Below are 14,375 nucleotides of genomic sequence, written 5' to 3'. Positions count from 1 at the left end.
AAACGCCTCCAGGGAGGGGGTATCCTCAACCTCACTGGGCAACCAGCTCCAGTGGCCATTACCCTCACAGTAAATAATTTCTTCCTAATATCTAGTCTAAATATACTCTCTTCCAGTTTAAAACCATTTCCCCTCATCCTAGGGTCAACTAAGGTCACCACGTACTATTTTTCTTTAGTGGTGTGCAGAGTCCTCCTGAAAGGGACTCTAGCGATACCTTCTTTGCCCAGAGTTGGCCAAGCTGTACAGCTGCAAGGGAAGACAGAATAGCTAGTAGCTTTCAAGCATGGGTTTGGTCTACATTCAACATGAATTGTAGATATGCCAGTGGAATATTCTATGCACAGATTTACACCAAAAATACCATATCTTATCTTCTGTTTGGTGTTCACGTATTTGTCTTTTCCTCTAAGATATGTCAAAATTCCCCAAGTGCTGGATACATTGAAAATTTATGCGTGCTTTACATTTAACTTAAGCATTTCCATAGCAACTGTTAGATTTTGGGATGTTTTACTTTCCTCCTAAGGTACAGAATTTATTCTTCTCAGAACAATTTCCCATGCTGTGTTTAGCCACATTTGTATGACTTGCTATAATTCAATTTTCAATAAAAATTGCCATATCATTTATCAGAATGAAGAGTTTTAACAAACAGATGGACTTTTACAACTTACATCTCACTGTTTAAACAACTAGTTCTGCACCAAATGGAGCTAATGAAGCCTGAATGCTTAGAAACAGTGTTTTTGATTGATAAATATAAGGGTTAGTTAAAGTTCAAGTCCCAGGTGTTCTTCAATGTCCTTCAGCATTCGGATGTTCTTTACTTTTGGAACAGATCAAAGAAATACCTTCCTCTATCTTTATATCTTTTTTTCCTTATTCCTCTTACTGTTTTACTCAGATGCTCTACTACTGGGAGAGCCAAAAGGATGAACAAAGTTACAGGAAGACTAACATCTAACCCGTGTTCACAATGACATGAAGATAGGTGAAACAGATATAAGACTGTATGGTCTGTATGCAGAAGTCTAGAATAAAATACATGATATATATTGATATTGATATATGGTGCACCAAGCAGTTATGAATTGATGACCCACACTGCTGTTACACCAGAAACAAGGGCATCCTTGAAAAACTTCTAAAAATATAAGTAATTCAAGTAGGAATAAAAACAGCAAAGCAAGTAAAAAAAAAGAAGTATGTATACAAATAAAGAACAACTGTGGAGGTATAGAAAGACGATTTTTCTTGAAAATTTTCATTCCTTTCTTGTCTGCATTTGCCTTCCTAAATGCCACCTCTGTAAAGGATACTGGAATGGCAAGCTATTTTGTAGTTACAATAGCAAACTTTTCACATGTTTGGCTCCTGTTCTAGGAGCACAGCTGGTACAGCATACAACTTTTATACTGGTGTACCTCCACAAACAGACAGCATAAAACACAAATCCAATGGAGAGTAGGTGAATGAAGAATTCAAATTTGCCATCAACTTGTACACACATTACCTTCATTTCGTGCAAGCAGCAGTGCCTCAGCCAGGTGGTGAACATTCAGGCGTCCCATCCCGTCAGGCAGCAACCTGACGCTTTACTTGCCTGATATGTCACACAAACCTGAGCTGCAATATAAACAGCAATAAATAACAGAGAAGTGGGTGGTGGCATATTTGCATTTGCATCTTGTACGTTTCTTTCAACCCCTCCACCTTCATCCTAGGAAGCATGTGAGACAGTAATGAGAGAGGTACTCCCAGGGTCCTAGCAGTCCAGATACAACTCCAGTGGCTTGAGTGGAGCTGCCACATCTTCATTCAGGCAGCAAGAATTTGATTTGCAATTAGAAAAATAAAAATAAAAATCAGTATTCAAGAAGAAATTCTGCCATTACAATTAAAATGTTGTGGGACCTAGGATGAGTACGTATCTGTAGCATTGTAACTATGCTCAGTTCATGGATAGAAATGTCAGTAACAGATTCAAAAGCAAAGACATTTCCTATGGTTTCCATTCTCAATCTGTAGTAAACTAAAACATCCTTGGGAGGAGGGATCATATGTAATATTCCAGAATCAAATAATCATCAAGGTTGGAAGGGACCTCTAGAGATCACTGAGTCCAAATCCACACTAATGCAGGTTTCCTATAGCAGGTTACACAGAAAAGCATCCAGACAGGTCTTGAGTATCTCCAGAGATGGAGACTCCATAGTCTCTTTCTAAAAATCTAAAGATTTGATGCTTACTTTTTCTATAAATAGTGGAATGAGGGAGAACAGCACCAGATATTCATAGAAATTGAGCACTTGGTTAAAGGGCATTCCAGGAAATACTATTTTCAGTTCCTGTTCATACAAACAGAAAGGCCAGGGTATACTTTTAATAACTGAGATATAAGGCAGAAGCACGTTTTATAAAAAAGCATCCTACACACTCAGGAGTAAGGAGACTTCTACTGCTGTGATCTATGCTTTGAGTCCTCTAATTCACGTAACACACTTTGGTTATTGCTGGCCTTCCATGAGCAACTAACTGCCACACAACACATATTGCTAACTAAGAACCAATGTGTCAGCTCTTCTGGTTCTCCTGGCCACTGTTTGTCTTCTGTCTGAGAGAAATCTACCCCCTCTTACAGCTCTGAACTCTTCACAAGTAGCTGATCCACTTAATTCCTTGCATCCCTGGATTTTGCCCATTGGGTACATTTCTTGTTTATGATTACTCTCCTTTCTGGTTGCAGGGGTGAGAACTGAACAGCCAGGTAGCTGCAAAGCCGAGAAAACATGGTTTGCAGCAACATCACCTGTGCAGTATGGGGTGGCTCACCCCACGGGAAGCCATGCCTTGTAGTCTATAGAAAAAGGTAAATAAATAGCTGAGAGGATATTGTAACAGTAAGACTACAGAAACCTGATAATAACTGCCCACAAGCACCCAGGGATCCCTAGGTCTAACAAGTTAAGACTGTTTAACTCCACAATTCCCTAACTAACGTGTATGTTCAACCCATCTGAAACACAGGCTTATCATAAAAAGACAGCTGAGAGTATAACATGAAAGGAGACAAATGCTAACCGAAGCTAATAAATTGTTAATAATATACTATTTTAGCTAACCAACCAAACACTGGTCAAATGTCTCATGGGGATAAATTTTAAGAAAGAAATTTCTTTAGAAATTCAATGACTGCCTCAAGTAAGAGTTAATTCTGAGTACTGAGAAAAAGGCATGAATCTCAGCTAACAAAAATGACTTTAAGAACAATTTCAACATTAATATTCTGAAACCATAATGACTGCACAGCTTAACAGTAAAATAACCAAAGGTAGTAATTGTTTTAATATTTCAGTTCATGTTTATTTGTGGCTCAGTTCTCAGTCCAAAAGCTAAAAGCAGAAGTTCATTTCAGCAGTAACTGGAATTGAACTTTAAATAATAATTAAAAGCAATTTCCTTGGAAGAGAATAGATAAGGATACAAAGCAAATCCTATTTATATCTATCATGAAAATTCAATCCCATCTCAAACACAGCCATTAGAAAATGAAGAGAAAATGGGTATATAGACATGGGAATAAATAGCAGGCAATTCTTTTAAATGTGTTGGATAGAGGGCATTCTATGAGACTATTCTCACCAGGACCAAAGACAACAAAATGGAACAATTAAGGCGGAGAAAACTGTCACAAAGATGCTTAAGGCTGCAATTATAAAGGGGACAGGAGAGATGGGTTTCAGGGATGCACATCCATCATTATGCTATCACTATCTGTCTCTAGGCATCAGCTCTCCGTGATTCCTCAGCTCCCTCTTGCAAAAATTCCCAGTATGCACCTCTATTTTGCAGCTGGGTATATGTACAGCACCTCAGGACATTCATGTACCTGCAGCCTGTCCTATAATCAAGCCTCAGTATAGAATGATTCCCAATCAGCTCACTTGTTGGGCCTGACTTGGTAACACTGCTTAGGCAGTGCCTTTCCCTCTGTATAACAACTCTTGTGGGTAAGAAGGTGAGGAGTCCTTTTCCTCTTTCCTTTCTCCATCTCTCCAAACTCTCTTCCACCTCATCAAACTTGAACCAACATTTTTCAGCTGAGTATCCTAAAACTGCTGGAACAGGCAAAAGTGAGTGTGAGAGAAACTGCCACCTCCATACCTTCTCTAAAATGTGATGCACAGGTGTCAAATGGAGAAGAGATTGTTTCTGAGGTGTCAATTCTATTAACTGGTGTGTGCACTTTAAAATGGACCTAGTTCTCCATGTGGAATGAGCACTGGTGAACGAAATGTGAGGAAAGAGGGCTAGGCAGTGACAGGGAATGTAGATTAGAAAGAAAGAAGTGTTGAGGTGGTATACTGGAATACACAAAGGAATGGCCATGGTCTGTCTCCACTTCTACTTTTGGTCTAGCACTTCTTTACATGCAGCACAGAGCATGGTAGGAGTGAATTGTTGTATGACTTAAATAACCAAGAAGGTAATAAGATAAAGAGGCAGCACAGTCATCAACACTTTGAACAATAAATCAATAGATCTCTACATTATTTCAAAATAAAATTATCTTCAATGCCTGCTTGTCCATAGGAAACAATTTCATGTTTCAATGAAAAAATTATACCTCTTAACACATGTGGCCCTAAATGGTAAAGAAACATTTTACCTAATTTAGGACATCATCTATGTACTGAAATGTTTCTACTCACAAACCAAACAGCAGGGAATCTCCACTATATCTTGAAAAATGATTGTGTTGTATTTACAGTGTAGAGATCTGAGAAAGTGAGAGATTAAATGGATTGTCCATACTGGCAGATCATTATGCTAATCTACCACAAAGACTTTAACTGGTCCTTACACAAAGAACCACAATAACCCTTCTGCAACTTGCTTCAAAAAGTTTTTCATGTTAGAAATGACAATTATTGAGCTTATATCAAGGAAAAATCTGGTAGGGAATAAATCTTCAGCCTTACAATTTGATATCTAAAGTGCTTCTGAGAACTGGTTGGAAAAAAAAAGAATGACAAATCGAAAGCGTTATGACAACACAGAAGCAGCATAAACTTCTGCTGTGATAGGAGCTGTTTCATTTACATAAATAATTGACTTATTGCTGCTAGTATTTCATTTCACTTAAATAGACTTTAAATAGAATTATAGAAGAAGCCAGGTCTTCTACATTGCTATTGCTATTTTGAAGTAGTGCTCAGATCTCACAAAGACAGGTGTGAATCTATACTCAAAGACATAATTTCTCTTTTTTTTTTTTTTTTAGTAATTAATATGTCTCCATTGCACCACACCATGGACATAGGAAATGTCGCAGTAGATAAAGTCCAAAGCCCAGTTAGCTGACATCTGGCTTACAGAGGCATTTCACAAAGCATATAAGAACTTGCTGGATAACCATATTTCCAAAAAGAAAGACAAAAAATCCTTCCCAGTAGCTGGAAATTTTATTTTGTAATGAAGGAGAGGAAAAATCTTTATTACTTTTATAAAGCCTAGGGCCTTTATTATTTACTTCTACTGCACCTTTTTTTCTCCTGTATATTTCTTACAGAAGAGAGTTCAACAAGTTGATTATGCATAGTCTGCAAAGCACACCCTTTTATCTTTTTAAAATGTGTTGCTAAAACAAGGGCTTCTGTGTCAGTTTCATTATGCCACGTAAAAAGAGTAAACACACTGGTCGGCCTTTCTGGCCATTAATTATTTTATATTCAACTGTCATATTACCTGCAATTTTTGTGAGCTTTTTGGAAAGCATCTAAACCAAAGTCCTTGATGTTTTTTTTTGTTTTGTTTTGTACTCTCCTTATTTTAAATTTTTCTTTTATTTCTTTGTGGTTTCCTGCCTTACTATATTCTCCACTTTCATCACTACATACCACTGACATCTACCATTGCTATTAGTTATAAAATTGCTCTTTCTTTCAAAATGAAAATTCCCAAACTATCACTTTTCTTTTCTGCCCTTTCTTCAGCCCTTCTAAATTTTCTCACTATTCTCTTAAATTTAACTGAGCCAATTAACCCATAGTCAACTATGTATGTTTTTTCCTAAATAGTCACTACTACTTTTATGTAAGCTTCCTATATAACTGTGATTTTCATATTTATTTTAAGACATTTCATTGTTAGAAAAAAATACAGATTTGCTCTATTACTTTTTAAACAATGGGTTTATGAAGGCAAAGCCTTCTGAGCTCCTAGTTGCTTTGTGAACTTTAGTAGCAAAACAAAAGCAGAATCCTCTGAATTCTATTTATAAAGTGTAATTTAATATTTCCACAATGCATCTTTGGTAACGTGCTAATGATAGACTGGATCACTGGTTTGTATAATACATTTAAGTTCTTTCCTAGTTGTGGTATACCTACCACTTATGTCTTGTGGATAGAAAGAGAGAGAGATCACCTTTTGAAAATATAAGCATCTGCTTGAGTCTGTAGACATTCAAATTTTGCTGCTATTTGTATTTTTTTCCCTCAGTTATTCTTTAGAGGAGAATATTCCAGTATAACGTATCTATGACCAAGTGCTTTAAAGAAAACAAAGAGACAGGAACATTTTGCAGGTTTTGTGATGCCTGAAAGAAATGACAATCTGCAATTCTTTCAAGACACCTAAAAGGTGTACAAAGGCATTTTGCTGTCTGCTCCACTTGGTATGTGAAGCTCCAATGGTAACTTCACAGAATACCACACGCTGTAGTTGTTAGGATTACCTCTCTCTCTCCAGGCTTTGTGTTTGAAAGGAGGTTTGTCCTACGGAAATGTTTGAAAGTTTCTGTCTTCTTCATGTGTGCCTATTAGAGCATGTGGGATATATTTAGTTTCTGTTTTTCACAACTGGATGTGATGATTCACACTTTGTGGTCGTTCCTTGTATTTTCAAAGTAATTATTCCTGTTAAGTCTCATATATTGAGGTTGTCAGTTAACTATTTATGTATGCCTGAAAAGATCTTCAATCTTTGTAGAAACCCATCACTGGACAATTTGCTCTAATCTGTGACAGTGTTATATGTCACTGAATACTTCAATTAGTATCTTTGATTCTAGGTGCTACATTAATGACATGATAAATCCAGGACCAAGTTCATCCCTTACAAAAGGGCAGATTTTCTACTTTAAAGCAAAAAAAAACCCCTTCACTCTGTTGAAACGAACTCCTGTATACTGGATTGTTAAAGCATAGAGAAGAGAGAATTTTTGATCCTGTTCTGCAGTCAACACAAATAAGCAGTATTTTAGATATGTAACCTGACAGTAAATGAAATCTGTAAGAATATCTCATTTTACACTGCTGGCTGAGAAAAAAGAAAAAACTCTACAGCTACAGTACATTGTCTTGAACCCTTCCAGACTGAGCTCAAATAACTACTCATAATAAGAAACTAAATAAAATGTAAATAGATCCATTAAAAAGTATGCAAATCTTAGAATAATATAATATTTTGTTAAAAAAGCTCAGCATGTTTATAAGCAAAGGCTTTAAACACAAGGGTGGAAGCAGAAGCAATACATTGTATTATATAGTTAAGTGTTCCAAAAGGGCGAGATGATACACAGTTCCTCATGTCAGAACTTCCTATGATTGCAATTCTTCTCTCTCCATGTGAAACTTTCTGTAGACATTTCCATGCTTATGTCAAGGAAAGGAAACAAACTTTTCCTGCTGCTTTAAGGAATGTTAGTTATAATCGTAGTAAAGCTCATTTATCAGAACAAATCCAGTTTAGTGTGACATTGTTGGAGCTCTCTTGAGATGCCTTAAACCTTAGAAATTTTCTCATCTAACTCTTACTGTGTTAACATTGTGTTTATATGTATTTTTGAATGTTTCAGTGCAGAGTTTTCCTTTATAACATGCATTGTGGGTTCACTGGGAAATCCTCACTGAGAAGGATCAAAAAGCCTCTAGTTTTACTCAGTGCTCTTACTGGGGTCAGCTATGAAATCAGACAAGTTTACTCACTCAATCTGATCTTATGATGGATTACACAATCCATCTGGCAATCTGCTTCAATGTATGACTGTCCTTAACACGAGGAAACTTCATCTTAATACATAGCCTGAACCTCTCATCTCCATTTAAGCCATGAGAAATCACTGAGTGGTTTCTCAGCCTCCCACTGCACACCACTGAGAAATTCATCCATCTTCTCAGTAACCTCCTTGTAGGTACTGGAAGGCTGATGCCGAGTATTCCAAAGCTAAACTTGCTTCAGTAGCATGTAATGTAATGGATGATAATTCTTTGCTTTATTTCCTCTCCCGCACAATTCTCAATAAGAGAAAAAAAATTGCACTCCAAATAAAATTGCAATTTTATTTGATCACTACTGATACAGGAGGTGCATGCATTCTCCACATATAAACAGTAGGAATTTTAGGACCACAAACTGGCTCAGTCCTATTTTTTTTTTTTTCCCAGTGGATTTAAGATTATGTGTGACCTAGCTCACTAAAGAATGCTAATTTTACAATCGCCATTTAATACAAGTTATGGTTTTGACAGATGTGTATGTTTGTATGCTGACTGTGACCAGCTGATTCTGTTGGACAGATCTGCTGTGAAAGGCTTACAGATGCAACAATCCTGGTGAAAACTGCAAAGCTGTTAAGGTTTATTCTGAAGCATCTACTAGGGTTTATACTTCATCTGAGATCAAGATTTTAAAAGCTGATGTCAAATATGAGAAATGATCTATTTTATGCTGGTAAACCCAATCACTTATAAAATTAAATTCAGGAATTCATTTGAGAAGTACAACGAAAACTGTTAGCAACAAAGTTATTTAACTGTTCCCCAAAGGCCATGAATTCTCTACCAATTTCTTTTTCCCTGTGATGAGATGTCTTTCTGAAAGACACTGTAGACAAAACAGTACTTCCTGTTCTACGCAGAGGAACTGCAGTCCTTGTTACTCTGACACTCAGATTGGAAATACCTCTGACACAAAGTATGATAACCTGAGAATGCATTTAAAAAAAAAAAAAAAAAAGGACCAAAACTACAAAAAAATTGTGTTGAATGATCAATATTTTAAAAGAGGAGAAATTTGGAGAGGGTAGATGTTAACTCTAGACTGATTTTTTGTTCCGAAATGTGTGTTTAGCCTCCTACTAAGGCTCTGTGCATCCTGCCAGGACATTCACAGCCCACAGCCTACCCTCATTGCAGGCTCCTGAGACCAATGAAGAAATGGACCGCAGGCAGAAAATGTGCTTTAGATCTTTATGGTGGACAAGCTGTAATTTCAGTCCAGCTAGATGTGTGCAATACAATTGATCTAAGGAGATATAGTCCATCAGACACTACAGAAAAGCAGTGGGTGTATGATGGAGACTGTGCTGAAAAGAATAGGACATGGGAGAGGATGTGGTGAGCAGCTCTCCCCAGTACTGCAATAAAGATAGGATGTCCTGCCAAAGGATAGGAATAAGTGGTTTTCCAATCTCTCCTCCAAGAAAACAGCTATAATAACAATCACACTCAAACCTCTCCTAACAGAACTGAATTGTTCAGTTCGTTATTGACATACAGGTGAGAATTTGAAGCAACTAAACAAGATAACAACATAGCTTTACTTATCACTGCTCCCTGCAAAGTGAAAAATTCCACAGGCTACAGCACTCTCAAAATTCTGATGGAAGCTTCTGTTGGTTTTCAAGATTTTATGGCTCATTGCCTGAATTTCTAACACACTTTCTTTAAACGCTAATGCAGATCACAGGTGGAGCATTTTCTGAATGCTTTTAGAAGGAATACGGGTACTTTATTAAGTATTCCTTACTCAGAATTAGGCTGTGAGATTTTTTTAACCTTAGCTAATTCAAAGAAGATTTGCATCAAACATCCAAATTCGATCTGGATCAAATAGATTTTCCCCACTTTTTCCTCCTACCATGACTAAATAGTTATTTTCTGTTAAATAAAACATTTCAGTTGCCCTTAGAGAAAACATTGGTTCAGAAGCTTGTTAAAAGATCAGTGCTAAAGAAAGCTTGAACTCACCAAACCAAGAAGAAAGGATGGCTTCATTCAACCATTCAGGCGTTCACAGCTGAGGAGCCCCAGGCTCAGATCTCTCCTTTATTTGAGGGGGATCTGAATTCCCAATTCCTACCACCCTAGAAAGTATCCCACCCTGCCGTCATATTGAGGAGAGCTTTGCACTTCACCTGTTGATAGTCCTTCACCATGTTAATACATAAGAAGTATAATAATGGTGTCATTAACTCATGTGAGCTCTGAGGTGTGTGCTGCCTGCCTACCCAGCACATGTCCCCAGCCACAAGGCTCCGACTCAGCTCTCATTTTTAGTAACTGTCATTTAATATATAATGAAACAGCCTCGAGAGGGAGGAGTGAAGACGCCTTTGTTTAGGGCGTTGTATAATCTGAGTGCAGGTACCTCCTCCTCAGTGTACATCCACCCTTCAATCTTGCAGAGGGTGGGTTTTTCGCAGAACTGAGATGAGTCCCTTCCAATGTGCCAAACCTCCAAGATCTGAGCAGCAGTCAGAGAGACACTGAATTCCCTTCCCTAACTCTCGGGTGCATCTGGCTGATCTTTTTTTTTTCTTTCCTTCTGTGAGACTGTTGGTGCTACGTCTGAGTTATTTCAGAGCATGTTTCAGAGCAAGTGAAATTGCTCTTCAAAGTGATTCCCTTTTCTTTCTCAAACACTTTGTCCATCTCTGTCATAATAACAAGCATCATCAGTGAATGCTGTTTGGCAAAGAACAACTACAATGGTATGCCAAGAAAACTAAACATAAACACAAAGAAAAACCAGCATAGAAAAAAGTCAGAAGGTAATGAAGATTTCACAAACAGAACTCCTAAGAATAATAACAAAAGGGACACTGCAACGTAGTCTTTAGGATTCCGTACATGAACATAAGAAAGCATTGCAGCTGACACCCACCAGATGGCTCTCCATGCTGGAGCATTGCAGATTGCAAAAATCCCTTTTCAGAAGAGAGAGTAGCTTGTGCATAATCAAAATTACTCAGATTTTCTTTTGAATCTAAATATCCACCTCAGCTGCTGAACAGATGCTCAGCTGAGGAGAGAGTGCAAAAGCCTCATACTCAATTCTATTTATTTTGAGGTTGTAATTTCTGAATTATTGTTCTGGATCTGGAGGGACTGTAACCCTGTGTTTACCCAACTCCATTTCCCTCCATGGCTGGAAAAGGGATGTATGCCCGAATTTGCCACATGCTTGTCTATCACAGGAAATAATACAACTGAGATCTTGTGCACAAGTTATACTCCAGCTAAAGGATAATGCTGTCTAACCTTTAAGCAGCTCACTTACTGTCTGAAAGTTGCATTTCTCTTGAGGCTCTGGGCAGCCTGGACTAGTGGTTAGTGACCCTGCACATAGCAGGGGGGTTGAAACTAGATGATCGTTATGGTCCTTTTCAACCCAGCCCATTCTATGATTAAAATCGTCTCTCTCTCTCTCTCTTTCCCCATAGCTACTTAAACTGTTTCCATGATTGCTCTGACAGGAAATTCCTGATCCTTCATCACAGAATACATTGTCATTCAATTGTGGTGTCATGCATTTTGTAAGGTGTTGTTCTCTTCCCCATCTCCCCATACTTAAGATAACAATGATTATCAAAGTCATCACTTAGTTAACCAAATCTGAAAACAGTGCAGCAGAGAAAACTATCATTATGTGAGTCCAAATACTACTTTAAATGAAGCATAGAGCAAAATGCCTCACAGGGCATCAACCTTAAATGATCATGCTTTTCTTTGCCATTTTGAAGCAGGACAATCTTTAACTCTGAGCACTTGATGTTTTCCTACTTCAGAGCATTACATCACCTTTTCTCCTCCGTCTATTTAATCAGATTTTAGCATCGAGAGAATCTTTGAGAGCTACAGCATTTGGACATAGCTAGGTTTGTTTCCTTTCTCATCTTCACTTCTCTTTTTTGTACTGATTCTTTATAGTGTTGGAACCTGGACAAAGAGAGAGGATTTCCGAGCTTGGCATTGCTTCTTTGTGAGGTTATCACATTTTCCTCATTTCAGTCTTAAACAGAGCAGCTGCTCACGATAGAAAATGTTATCAGCAAACAAGCTAACAAAGAGATTAATTTACTGAGAAACCAAAGCTATTATCACAAAAATAGGAATATCTACTGATATTGTGGGATTGCTGTGAAATAAACTGAAGTGGTGAGCATATGAGGAGATAAGCCTAGAACCAGACAAGAGATAATGTTATTTTCTCCTAAAATTTGAACCCAACTTTCATAACCCAGGGTAACCTGAATCAAAAGTAATCAACCTCCTCAGTATAAAGTGTTACATGATATTGCTACATATGGAGTACATACATTTAGAAATACGTTTCTATATTATCATTATATTATTTTTAAAGTAGGAAGGCTTCCAAATCCAGTGCTTAAAACAGGAGTGAAAACTGGCTGCAGCTGAAGAGGACGCTCAGGTTTGCGAGCTTCTACTGCTGAAGTCTCAGTAAGTGCTGTGTTGTAGCGGATGCACCACCAAGAACCATGTTTCTGGCACGCTGATACTTCACACAAGGAAGTGGAAAATGCACAGACAATCTCCTGGGGAAGCAACATGATAGCACTCTTCTCCACTCAAGGATGCTCCGAGAGAGAACGTGGCCATGGCAACAGCACAGGGATGGGGCTGGCCTCCTAGGAAATACAGAGAACTCCCTTTGCCAAATAGCACATATGTCACAGATGGTGGTAGCATGGGCGACCCAGGAATGCTTTCTGCCAGCAGCGAGTGTGTTTCCACACATTCACCCAAGCCCACTCCATGGAGTTACAGCTGACAGCATTTTAAAGAAATATTAAGATTCTCTCTCAGTACTATCTTGAAGAACAAGGGCTAAAGAAAATGCAGTAATTAAACTTCATTTATGTCCTTGGTTAATCTCTACTTTAGATTTATTTTATGTATCTGTAAAATACATATGTTCTTGACTTCGCAGGCACTCAAATGTTTAAATGTTTTTTATTTATTTTGAGATAGGGCTACCTAAGGAGACAACGAAAAAAACATCGGTCTCATATTTTTTAAAATATGAAATGTAGAGCAGACTGCAGTGTCAGGAATGAGTTCACTTCTAATTTCAAAGAAGGACGGCCATGACAAATAATTTAATAATAAGGCATGCTCTGTTAAAATTAATAGGACAATGAAACCATCTTGAAAAAAGGCAAAATATTTCAAGAATGGAGCCAACAAAACCCTGAAAAGCATGGAAAATTTAAAGCTCATGAAAAAATAATGAAAATCTCAAGGAGGGGGGCTGACCTTCTTTATTTTCTATGACAAAAATCCAGCTGGTCTTGAATCTACCCATCTATTTTCACTATTCTGATGCCAGAATATTATTTGCCAACACCTTTCCTGGAGAACCTGTGGTGCCCCATCCCTGGAGGCGCTCAAGACGAGGTTGGATGGGGCCCTGGGCAGCTGAGCTGGTGGGGGGCAGCCCTGCCAATGACACGGGGTGAGGCTGGGTGGGTTTTGGGGTCCCTTCTAGCCCAAATCATTCTGAGATTCTGTAATTATATGAATCTATGATTTCCTTTTTTTTTTTTTTTTTTTTTTTAAGTGCTTTAAAAATTGTGATATAGATGTATTAACATAACTTCCACATTTTTTATTTTTTATTATTTTTTAAAATTTCTTGTGCTTTGCCACAAGGAAAAATAGAAAAAACTTTCTGCAATTCTAATGGTTACCAACCCAACAGCCCATGGGGTTCATGTTCCCAAAAAGCTCTGGATGTGGGTCAAGTTCAGACTCATCTCTTTCTGCCTTGAGGCATTTCTCTGCAAGGCTAATTCCATAGGGCAGAAGCACATAACATTACATGAGATAGTTTTTTTTGGTGGTTAAAGACAGGTTTTTTTTCCCTTAAACATTGAAAGCTTACAATTTGCATAACAATTGTGCCGTGAAGCAGATTACACAGATACCTTGAATTTGGCATCTTTTTCTCGACTGCACTTGTTTTCCATCCTTGACAGTGACAGAGTATTTATTTATTTTTGTATGGTCTCTGGAGGGCCTGAAACATAGCCCCTATTCTTCAATTGTTTCCACTCCCCCCCCACATGAAACAATTCCAGCAGCAGCCTGATTCCTTTTACAATCAGGTCAAACACAAAGAATGCAATATTTTAATAGTGGTAGAGGTTAATCCTTTACTAAGCACAGTTTTGTAATGTAATCAGTATTAGGCAGCAAACGTTACAGCAAATTACCACCAAAAATTGATCAAAGTGGGGTTTTGAGCTCTGATCAAGTGTCACCCTCCAACCCCTTCCATTCAAT

At 37.9% G+C, this 14,375-nt stretch overlaps 1 protein-coding gene and 1 long non-coding RNA gene across 4 annotated transcripts in view; one reads left to right on the top strand and one right to left on the bottom strand.

The window, feature by feature from the left end:
• Window positions 1–14,375, bottom strand: part of GABBR2 (gamma-aminobutyric acid type B receptor subunit 2) — a 446,063-nt gene that overhangs the window by 54,168 nt on the left and 377,520 nt on the right. The gene's annotated exons all lie outside the window — the stretch shown is intronic.
• Window positions 11,605–12,956, top strand: LOC149918502 (uncharacterized). 2 transcript variants are annotated; one of them, XR_016465532.1, is made up of 3 exons: window positions 11,605–11,718; window positions 11,816–11,947; window positions 12,436–12,956. It is a non-coding gene; the product is annotated as an uncharacterized LOC149918502 (long non-coding RNA). The 2 variants fall into 2 exon arrangements; XR_016465531.1 differs by having other exon boundaries at window positions 11,813–11,947.

This window comes from Phasianus colchicus, chromosome 3 (genome assembly GCF_987193195.1).
Source record: "Phasianus colchicus chromosome 3, bPhaCol1.hap1.1, whole genome shotgun sequence".
Taxonomy (NCBI): Eukaryota; Metazoa; Chordata; class Aves; order Galliformes; family Phasianidae; genus Phasianus; species Phasianus colchicus.
The sequence above is the reverse complement of the archived record's forward strand: the minus strand, read 5'-3'. Positions and strand labels throughout refer to the sequence as shown.